General features: G+C 38.7%; 2 pseudogenes across 1 annotated transcript; both read left to right on the forward strand.

Moving 5' to 3' along the window:
• Window positions 1-3,190: 3,190 nt before the first annotated feature.
• Window positions 3,191-10,698, forward strand: LOC145718349 (dnaJ homolog subfamily C member 2 pseudogene; annotated as a pseudogene). Its single transcript, XR_014141738.1, has 3 exons — window positions 3,191-3,424; window positions 6,380-6,481; window positions 8,060-10,698. The product of XR_014141738.1 is annotated as a dnaJ homolog subfamily C member 2 pseudogene (transcript).
• On the forward strand, window positions 9,500-11,250 carry LOC102737290 (dnaJ homolog subfamily C member 2 pseudogene; annotated as a pseudogene).
• The last annotated feature ends 544 nt before the right edge of the window (window positions 11,251-11,794 follow it).

The following is an 11,794-nucleotide window of genomic DNA, read 5'->3' on the forward strand; positions in this document are numbered from 1 at the left end:
GGATATAGTATTCTTGGCTGCATATTTTTCTCATTTAGTGCTCTGAATATATCATGCCAGTCCTTTCTGGCCTGCCAGGTCTCTGTGCATGGGTCTGCCACCAATCTACTGTTTCTACCATTGTAGGTTACAGATCTCTTGTCCCGAGCTTCTTTCAGGATTTTCTTTTTGTCTCTGAGACTCGTAAGTTTTACTATTAGATGTCGGGGTGTTGACCTATTTTTATTGATTTTGAGGGGGGTTCTCTGTGCCTCCTGGATTTTGATGTGTGTTTCCTTCCCCAAATTAGGGAAGTTCTCTGCTATAATTTGCTCCAATATACCTTCTGCCCCTCTCTCTCTTTCTTCTTCTTCTGGGATCCCAGTTGTTCTGATATTGTTTCGTCTCATCGTATCACTTATCTCTCAAATTCTGCCCTGGTGATCCAGTAGTTATTTATCTCTCTTTTTCTCAGCTTCTTTATTTTCCGTCTTCTTTATTACTAATTCTCTCTTCTGCCTCATTTATCCTAGCAGCTAGAGCCTCCATTTTTGATTGCACCCAGGAGCAGTCTTTTAATTGGTTCCATAAAGAGATGATGGATTTTACTTACAACTTATTTACACCCCTAGTACTAGCAATTAGACTTCTGTTAGGGACCTTTTAAAAATTTGTTTTATGTAAAAATATTTTATATCATTTTTTAGGTGTTTTTGTGTATATGACCATGAGTAAAGCAAACCAGACTGTATGGTGATAGAGATATATAGCCATTGCTTAGCTCACTCAGTAGCCCAGTGACTTGATTTCCCAGCTTTACAGCATGTGCAATTAAAGTTTGTGTCTAAGAAAAATCAGAATTTTCACATGTCACATGCATATGGGGTTATTCACAAGAGCTGAAGATGCAAATCTTAATAACAAAAGCCTACTCTAGGATGACCTGCAAGTAGGTCTTGATGTGAAAAAATAATAGATGAGGCATATATACCAAAATGTTAACATTTGTCAAGTGTAGTGATGGGTATAAATGATCATTATACTAGTCTCTGTACTTTCCTATATATTTAAAGCTTTTCATTATAAAAAGTAAACCTGGAAGAAGGGTATAATGCTTTTTATTGTGATCAAGACCTCTAGATTTTTAGGTGTACTAATGTCAAGTTCTTTGTTCAAAAGACTTGTTTAAATTTATATAATTTTCAAATATTTTAGTTCTGGTGTTCTTTTCATCCTAGTAATTTAAAAAAATTTATTCAATTGTTCTAGCATAAATATACCTTATTATTATTATTTTGTTGTTGTTATTAAACTTTCACATTCTCTGATGCAGGAATATTTTGAACATTATCTTTGAAATTAAAGAAGTTCTAATAGTATTGTCATATAATTGCTTCCCCCTCATATACTCACTATTTTTGAGGCTTCATAAATTCCATTTATCCTCATTTTCTTTTTCTCATTAAAAGCAAACAGCCCCTGCTGTTTAGTTTGTAACTCACATTTGAGCAGGAAAAGTGCAGAGGACTCATTCTTCCATTTTTTGTGGATAAGTTTTATGAATTTTATGTTTAGTGTTTCATTTTATTATCTTGGTGTTGCAATTTCTGCTATTGGCATATCTATCATTATATGTTTTACATATAAAGTGTCTGAACACTGTGTGTAGATAGGTAAGAACTGTGTGCTCAAGAATCTTCTATTATAAATGATGTTTAAAATTTAGATGAAGGGTGGGGCACCTGGTTGGCTCAATCGTTAAGTGTCTGTCTTTGGCTCAGGTCATGATCCCAGGGTCCTGGGATTGAGCCCCGCATCAGGCTCCCTGCTCAGCAGGAAGTCTGCTTCTCCCTCTCCCACTCCCCCTGCATGTGTTTCCTTTCTTGCTGTGTCTCTCTCTGTCAAATAAATAAATAAAATCTTAAAAAAAAATTTAGATGAAGGGTATTTTCCTGATGGACCCATTTGATGCCATCTCTGAGCCTTCTTCTTTGGAGTTACAGGTACTTTTTTTTTTTTAAGCTTTGAATTTCAACTTCTTTTTTTTATTTTTATTTTTTTTTAATGTTTTATTTATTTATTCATGAGAGTCAGAGAGAGAGAGAGAGAGGCAGAGGCAGAGGGAGAAGCAGGCTCCCCACCTAGCAGGGAGCCCGATGCGGGACTCGATCCCAGGACCCCGGGATCATGACCTGAGCCGAAGGCAGACGCTTAACCATCTGAGCCACCCAGGCACCCCGGTTACAGGTACTTTGTAGACTTGCCTTACTGAGAGTGGGAGAGACCCCTCCTTGGCTTATTTTTATTAGACTCTTTTTGATATACAGATAACACATGTAATATGAATTCTGACATCCCAGGTTACCAGCAAAGTAAAGATATTAATTTCCATAAGCCACATATCATTGATTTAATTAAGTCATAATTACACCTCATACCTAGGACATACAGTACACTATTCAATAGTTATTTCTGGGGCACCTGGGTGGCTCAGTCAGTTGTGTCTGTCTTTGGCTCAGGTCATGATCCCGGGTCCTGGGATCTTGCCCTGCATTGGGCTCCCTGCTTAGGAGAAAGCCTGCTTCTCCCTCTCCCTCTGCCTGCCACTCCCCCTGCTTGTGCTCTCTCTCTCTCTGTGTCAAATAAATAAATCTTTAAAGAAATAGTTGTTATTTCTGGTTTTATTTATTTTATCACCATTAAAACATCTTTTATATATTTTATATTGTCCTAGAAATTAAGAGGCAACCTCCTTGTAGGAATGCCATTGACCTTACCTGTTCTCCCATCCTGATTTGCATCATAGTTAAAAGCAGGGTCTCAAAATCTCAGGCACATAACTGTGGTTATGTAATATAGCTGTAGGAACTTGGACAAGGTGCTTAACTTCCCTACCTCTCTATTTTCCCTGCTTTCTTCTCCTGCTCCCTCTGCCCCTCCCCACTCGTCTTTTCTCTCTCTCTCTATCTCAAATAAATAAAATCTTTATAAAAAGATAATCTTGAACTATTAATCCTTAAAATCACCTTCACCTCTAAAATTGTATTTTTAAATAAAAATTTAAATTTAGATGTACAGAAAAGTTATAGTACAGAATTCTCTTCACCCAGTTTCTCTTGTTAACATCTTGCATTACCTTGGTACATTTGTCAAAACTGATGTCCTTTTTCAGTTCCAAGAACCAGTCTAGGATGCTACATTGCATTTAGTAAAATTTGACTTTAAGATAAAAATGTTACACGATTTTATGTGTGGTTAGAGTTTTGAATATTATAGGATATTGGTTATTAAAACTATAAATATATGATGCAATTCACTTAATATATTTCAATTTTAGGTTTCCATGGCACATGGAATACAAAATTTGATTAATGCCATCAGAATGATTCACAGTGTGTCACGGTATTATAACACCTCAGAGAGAATGACTTCATTGTTTATCAAGGTAAGTTTCCAAGGGAAGAAATCATACATGTAACCCTGTGAAAAGTTAACAATACTTTCCCTCTGGCCAGGGAAGGGAAATGGGAAGTTTGGGTGCCTCTCAGAGTTCTGGATTTGACAGAACAGTGGACAAGAAAAGAAAGGTGTTGACTGGTCAGTTCTACTTAATTGAAGGTGTACCTTCTTGTCAGAGGTAAGCCCTCAGGCTTTTTGTTTAAATGTAGCTGGTGCTTTTCTTTCTTTCCTTTGTTTTCTTTCCTTCCTTCCTTCTTTCCTTCCTTCCTTCCTTCCTTCCTTCCTTTGAGAGAAAGAAGTGGTGGGGAGGGGCAGAGGGAAAGGGGGAGAGAGAATCCTAAGCAGGCTCCACACTGAGCATGGAGCCCGACATGGAGCTCGATCTCACGACCTGGAGATCATGGCTGGTGCTTTTCTAATTTATTCATTCCAAATAGTTTTGCTCAAGAGCCAGGAATTGTGTGCATGATTGACAACACTTCTTTAGCTACTCCCACCAGCACTGTAATTTGTGTAAAATCTTCCTCTGTTGTGACATATGGTTCATTACTTAAATAATTTGAAAAAACATCCAAGAGACACATAAATAAAATTTCTTTGTAATTCAAGCAGAACATAAATATATAAAGTAATAGTCACATCTCAACTCTCTTTTTAAAAAACTAATCAATAGATTTAATCATTATCCATCTCTTAAACAGGGGAAGAATGTTAGGATTTTTCCCCATCACTTGTCTCTTTCTTGCTATATATGTCTCACGCTGAGATTTCTTGTTCTACATTTTTGTTAATAATTTTAAACTATTTTGTCTAATTGTTAATATTATGAATCCCCATGTGTTCAGAATAAAATCTAAGCATTGCTAGTTTCTTTGATCACCTCTCTCTTGTGATTTCTACATCTTCCTCCATCTTGGATTCATTATTTCTTTGGCTGAAAAGTATTCTCAAGTGGTTCTTTCAGAGATGGTCTGTATGTGGTGAACCTCCTGAATTCCTGCATGTCTGAAAATAGCTTAATTTTGTCCTGCTACTCAAATGTTAATTTCAGTGGGATTCCAGGTTCAACATAATTTTCTCCTGGAAACTTGAAGTATTGTTGTCTCTTATCCAGTACTGTTGATGAGAAATTTATGCTAATATGATTCTTTTTCCTTTGTAGGCAACCTGTCTTATTCTTTCAAGAAGTTTTTAGGATTTTTTCTTTATCCTTGAACTTGTAAAATTTCAAAGTGATGTGGTTCTTTTTACATTTATGTTGTTCTATACTTGCTGGATTGTTGCAATCCAGAAACTTTCGTCTCTATTCCTGGGAAATTTCCCTCGTTTTTCCTTTGAGTATTCCTTACCTACCTGTTCAGTTTATTCTGTCCCCTTGAATTTAACTTCCATTTCTCTTAATGTTTTGTTTTGTTTTGTCAGTTTCTGTCCTTTGACCTTTCAGCTCACTCTTTTGTTCTTCGTTTATGTCCCAGTTGTTGGTCAGTTCATCAATAGAATTTTTTTATTTTGATAATAAAAATTTTAATTTACAAGTTCCCTAGTTGTTTTTTTTTGTGATGTAAAATACTCATATCTTTCTCATGTAGTTAATAAAAGATATCTTAAAATATTTTACATATCTTTTTTTGTATTTCCTCTGTTGAGTTTAAAGCCTCTGTTACCATGTTTCTTTTCTTTTTATTTTTTAAAGATATATTTATTTAGGGCGCCTGGGTGGCTCAGTTGGTTAAGCAACTGCCTTCGGCTCAGGTCATGATCCTGGAGTCCCGGGATCAAGTCCCGCATCGGGCTCCCTGCTCGGCAGGGAGTCTGCTTCTCCCTCTCCCACTCCCCGTTTGTGTTCCCTCTCTCGCTGTGTCTTTCTCTGTCAAATAAATAAATAAAATCTTTAAAAAAAAAAAAAGATATATTTATTTATATTTAGAGAAAGAGAGAGTGTGCGAAAGTATGAGTGGGGGAAGGGGCAGAGGGAGAAGGAGAGAGAGAATTCTCAAGCTGACTCCCCACTAAGCACAGAGCCTAATGTGGGGCTCAATCTCACAACTCTGAGAGCATGACCTGACCTGAAATCAAGAGTCTGATGCTTAACCGACTGAGCCACCCAGGCGCCCCACCATGTTTATTTTCTTTAGTTGTTTGGTGATTCTGGGTTATCTGCCCATCTTTGTATTTAAGTCCTAATTTGCCTGCTTGTTCTGTTTCTTGTGGTCTGTCTCTTATGTGTGGGGGTGTGGCAGGTAGGGAATGTGAAGAGCTTTTTCTCTAACATGTCCTCCTGGGGTGCAATAGCTACCTGGGGCATAGTCCACACTCATGACTCTGTCCTGTCAGCATATGCCATTGTTGCCCACTGTACAAGTTGCTCCAAATTCAGTGTGTAGGGTCACAACCAAGGGCCACCTCCCATTGTCTCCACCTCAAAGATTTCCACCTTCACAGTAACCTTCTCCAGAAGGGGTTCTGGTTTTCTGTCATCTTTATTTTTTTTTTTCCTCTTGTAGATTTGATCCTGTGTGCTTTCTATATTTTAGGAATTCTCCAAAATTTCTGTGTGTCAGCCTGCCCTCTTAATCTAACCTCCTGACTGTTTTTTCCCCCCTCACTATTTTGGGGTATGTGAGAGGTGGTTAACTTTAAATTTAGTTTGCATGTTGAAGGATGGTGAAGAATGACACTTGGATCCTAGTTAGAGGAAAAATAGACAAAAGGAAAATATAGTTGACTTCGGAAATTATGGTCCCTTTGACGTTGACTTAAATGCAGTAAAAAATTTGAGCTGTCTTGGTTTTGATGGAATGTGTATTTCTTTGTTTTTTATATTGTGATTCATTCCTCCCATAAGTTTACTGTTTATCATATTTTTATGCTTGTGGTTTAAAAATCTTAAATTTTATTTCTCTCTTCACCTATAGCTATTTTGGACTTGTATTTATTTTAGGTAACAAATCAAATGGTGACGGCATGTAAAGCATATATTACTGATGGAGGAACCGTCCACGTATGGGATCAGGAAACACCGCTCGTATTAAAGAAAATTCAGGTTTGTAGAGATATTCTTATTTTCATACAGTAAAGCTTTCACCACCTGGCCCATTTTTTTTTTTTTTTACTTTGTTCATTCACAAAACATGTTAAAAACATTGTAAAGAATAGCACGAGACTATAAATAGACCTCATTAAAATTATTGGCTTCCCTTAATATTTAGTGCAGGATCCTTTAGTGTAAAATTTAGTTCTCATCTTCTCCATGGCTGCCTATAGTGGACACCTCTTGCTGTCTCATATTCCCTGGTCCCCACCTTTCACTGCAGCCCCTGTTAATTTCATTTTCTTGACTTTTTGCATTGGCTAGGACTGACATGCATTCTTAAATAGTCAAGGTGATTATTGACGTCTGGTTTTGATCTTCTTTTGGAAGAGAATGTTTCTGACATTTCTAACATTTCCCCATTTTGATGTATTCATAGGTTTTAAATACATCTTTGATCAGATTAAGGAAGTTCTGCTCTTAGTCTTACTACTAGGACATATTTTTTAAAGCTATGAATGGGCTTTAAAAAATGTTTTTCTGCACATATTTATTGAGATGCTTATTAGATTTTTCTCAGTCTGTTAGTGTAATAGATGACATTTTTAGGTTTTCTAAAATGAAACTTTCTGGGTCATGGTGTAAATTTTTTTTTAAAGATTTTATTTATTTATTTGTCAGAGAGCACGCACACACAAGCGGGGGGAGCAGCAGAGGCAGAGGGAGAAGCAGGCTCCCCGCTGAGCAAGGAGCCCAATGTGGGACTTGATCCCAGGACCCTGGGATCAGGACCTGAGACAAAGGCAGATGTTTAACTGACAGCCACCCAGCTGTTCCATGGTCTAATTTTTAAAAAAATTTTTTTTAAACACTCTAAAATTTGGGTTGCTACAATTTTATTTAGGAGTTTTTGCAACTATATTCATGAGAGATAGAGAGCCTGTAAATTTCCTTTGTCATACTGTCCTTGTCAGTGTTTTTGGCACTAAGGTCTCAGCCTCAGTGGAGGAGGAGGAGGGGAAGGTAGTATTCCCCCCTCTTATTTTCTATGGAAAAGTTTGCAGAAAATTAAAAGGATCTGTTTTTTGAAAGTCTTCAGGAAATGACCACAGCAGGAAGGCTGCATCCGGAAGTGGTTATTGGCAGTCCTCATGTGCTGCTCCCTGGGCTTTAGGGAGCCAAGGCACCAGGCTGGAACTGGGAGGGAGAGCCAGAAAGGATGCTCAGTGCCCTCCAACTGGGATGTGAAGCACTGTATTTATGGGGCTTTACCATGCTCTGAGCTCTGGAACCAGGCAATAAAAAAGAGTGGTGAGAGGGAACAGAAGATGAAGAATTAGTTACTGAGATGAGGAAACCCAAGGGACCCCCATGAGAGAAAAAGCTGTTTTCCCCTTCCCTTTGCTTCTTTTCCAGCTTCTGTTCTTGCTAGGACCTGCACCCTCACCCCACTTTACACATGCCTTGTAATGCAAATTACTTATGTTCTCCTTGTAATGGACAAAGAGATAATGATATCTTTGAAGTCTTCCAGCACAGTAGATGATATCTAAGGAATGACCAGGCAGAGCCATCGTGTGCCTATTCCAGACCATTGGCCCTGGACATCTCAATGCCAAGACCCCTGGCTTCAGGGAATGAGGACTTATGAAGGACACCTGGACCCTGTCCTGTTCTGCCCAGTTCCTATACGCCTAGGAGGACACGTGCACCAGACCACGATTGCCAATAAAAACTCCAGACCCCAAGCAAAGATGACTCATGCTCCTATACTTTCTGAGTCTGTATCTGCTCTCTCTACATCATCAATAAACTCTGCTCTCACCTTCTGCTGGTTCACATTTGATTTCCATCCTGGGTGAAGCCAAGGACCCTCTTGGCTGGTCCTGTGGGACCCCGTCTCTGGTCTCAGATGCATGCTTGCATCATTAGGACAGTTTCTTATGCTGAAAATACTTGATCCCGAAGACTGGAAGAACCAGGCTCATTATGGGGTTCTTGGACTTGGCCATGTAAGACACAGAGTTACAGAGACAGACCAAAACTCCTCATAAAGCAGTGGTGTTAAAACAGCCCTGAAAGAAGCTGGTGACCCAGTAAAAGAAGATCATGGCTACTTCATAACTACGGGCATAATGAAACCTTATGAAATGTCTGACCCAGTGAAAATAAGAGAATCTAAGAGATGCAGCTTACTTTTCATAAGTCTGTTCCTTCTAAAAGTAAGGCAAAGGACAGTTTCTTCAGAGTGTTTTCCCTAGGGCTTGAAAGCAATTCTAGATCATTAAATAATAAAAAGGCTCCTAAACTTGGTGATATGAAGTCACCATTTGAAGATGTAGAGACATTTTATTCCTTCTGGTATATTTTTTACTCCCGGAGACAGTCTTTGTATTTAAATGAAGAAGCAGGATGTCATGATGACAGGAGATGGATTGAAAAACAAGACAGAGCAACAGGGCACCAAGAAAAAAAGAACTGAGCTGAATGAGAACGTTAATTGATAATGCATGTAGTTGTGATGCAAGGATAAACACATTCTAAAAAGAAAAAGCCAAGGAAGAAACAGAGAAGAAAGTGAGTGCAGAAGGAAAACAGAAGATGTCAGAAGCTAAAGAAAAAGATTAGCTGAATCCAAAGCTGCTTGGGTTGCTAAGGAGAAGGGAGTGGAGGTCAGTCAATAGGCATTATTGTCAAGGAAGGAAAAGATACCCAGAAAAAAAAAAAAAAGCCATTAGAAGGGAAAGGCAAAAACTTCAAAATTCATGGGAGACCTGGAATTGCTTTTCTTTTTTCTTTTTTAAAAGATTTTATTAATTTAAGACATAGAGATACAGAGAGAGAGAGAGCATGAGCAGGGGGAGAGGCAGAGGGAGAGGGAGAAGCAGGCTTCCCATTGAGCCAGGAGCCCAATGTAGGGCTTGATCCCAGGACCCTGGGATCATGACCTGAGCTAAAGGCAGATGCTTAACCATCTGAGCCACCCAGGCGCCCCTGGAATTGCTTTTTTGAGAATGAGATGGGGCAGGTTGGAAGGAAGAAGTGGAAAAACTTTCAGATATGTTCCAACTAGCAAGCTTAGGTACTTACATGAAATGCATCAGCATCTACAAAAGAAATAGGAAAGCCTGCTCTGGTAAAACAGATAGAAGACACATATTGCATGGAGCACTGGGTGTTATACACAAACAGTGAATCATGGAACAACTACATCAAAAACTAATGATGTAATGTATGGTGACTAATATAATAAAATTAATAAAAAAAAAAAAAAGAGAAACAAATGAGTAACATAGAAAAGAGAGAGAAGAAGCTGAGGCTTGTATGTGACAAACATCTAAGAATGGAGAGACATCAACTGCCAAAGGTGGAAATGGCAGTAAAAACTGGTCAGAAGAGAATTGACCTGCAATTACTAATCAAAGCTGTGAATTTCCTTGCTGGAACAAATTCAAGATGGGAAGTAAGGGTTGTGGACCCAGTTCTAGTGTGTGTGTGTGTAGGGGGGAGGGGGCGGTTCCCCACACCAACGAGTGATTCTTGGACACTGAGTGTCCTACAGTTTAACTCAATTTTGACATATCTACCTGGAGATAGCATCACATCCCACAGGTTAAATCCCACAATAGTGGGGCTTCAGATGCCAGTAGTAAGTCCAGGTTGTCACACGTGCTTTTGACTGACTGGCTGTAGATCAGAGGTTCCAATGACACCCTCAGACCTTGAGTTCCAGTAATTTGCTAGAGTGGTTCACAGAACTCAGAAAAGCATTTTACTCAATTACTAGATTACTGGTTTATTATACAAGAACACTACTCAGGAACAGGCAGATGGAAGAGGTATGTATAGGGCAAGGCATGGGGAAAAGGCACAGAGCTTGCATGCCCTCTCAGAGTGCACCACTCTCCCAGGATCTCCTTGTGTTCACCAACCCGGAAGTTCTCCAACCCCCATCTTTCTGGGTTTTTATGGAGGTTTCATTACATTTCATAGGCATGATTGATCAACTCCTTGTCCATTGGTGGTTGATTCAAACTTTAGGCACCCCCTTCCCAGAATCAGGGGGTAGGACATTCCTGGTTGGTTCCCCTGGCAACCAGCCCCCACCCTTAGGTGCTTCCAGAAGTCACCTCATAATGTAAACCCAGTTGTGGTGGAAAAGGGCTTGTTATGAATAACAAGACACCCATTTCACCTTTACGGCTCAAAAGCAGTTTCAAGAACTGAAGACAAGAGATTGAATCTTGTAACAAAATATACTCCCACTGTTCTTATAATTTGGGAAATTGCAAGGTTTTTGGGAGCTGTGAGCCAGGAACCATGGATAAAAACCAAATATATATGAGAAATGTATTTTGGTCATCGGAATGACCAAATATATATATTTTTTATAAATCACAGTATCACAGGAAGCTGTTGCTGACTACATGAACACATATTCTTCTTATGGAGTTGGCAAAAAAAGAGCCTCCGAAGTCATGACCTTCATCAAAAAAGATGGTGCACTACAAGGAGTCATACCTCAAGCTGACAGGGTGACAGCTTTTTGAAAGTCTGCACACATTTCACCTCTTGGACAACAGAGAAGCAGAAGCTTTTGCAACAAGCTTTGAAAACCTATCCAATAAATACACCTGAAAAATGGGGGAAAAATAGCAGAAGCATTGCCTCATAGGACGGAAAAAGAGTACCTGAAATAATATAAGGAACTTGTTGAAACCGTAAAAACAAAGAAAGATGCTCAAGAACAAGTGTTGAGTGCAAGTAGAGTCACGACATGACTTAGTAATAATCTTTGTCATGCATGCCTTTTAAAAATAAAACTGAAAATATATTAAAAAAAAAGGTCTGATAGAACTCATCTATTAAGTCACCTGGGCTTGACATTTTCTTTGTGGGAAGATTTTAAAATTGTTTTTGTTTTTTACAATTGAAGTTTTAAAATTGTGACAAAATATACATAACATAAAATTTACCATTTTAACCATTTCCAAGCCTGTGGTTCAGTGGCATCCCAATATTGTGCATCCATCATGACTTTACATTTCCAGAACTTTTGCATCATCCCAAACTGAAACTCTGTACCCACTAAACAATAACTCCCGAAACTCTCCTCTCCACAGCCTCTGGGAACCTGTGTTCTATTTTCTGTCTCTATAAATTTGCCTATTCTAGGTACCCCCTTTAAGTGGAATCTTACAGTGTTTGTCCTTTTGTGACTGGGTTCTTTCCCTTAGCAAGTTCAGTCATGTAGGTAGCATATGTCAGAATTTCATTCCTTTTTATGGCTAAGTAATGTTCCATTGTATGGATATACCACATTTT

The sequence above is a fragment of the Leptonychotes weddellii genome, unplaced genomic scaffold (genome assembly GCF_054177405.1).
Source record: "Leptonychotes weddellii isolate Sample4059 unplaced genomic scaffold, ASM5417740v2 HiC_scaffold_1439, whole genome shotgun sequence".
NCBI classification, from domain to species: domain Eukaryota; kingdom Metazoa; phylum Chordata; class Mammalia; order Carnivora; family Phocidae; genus Leptonychotes; species Leptonychotes weddellii.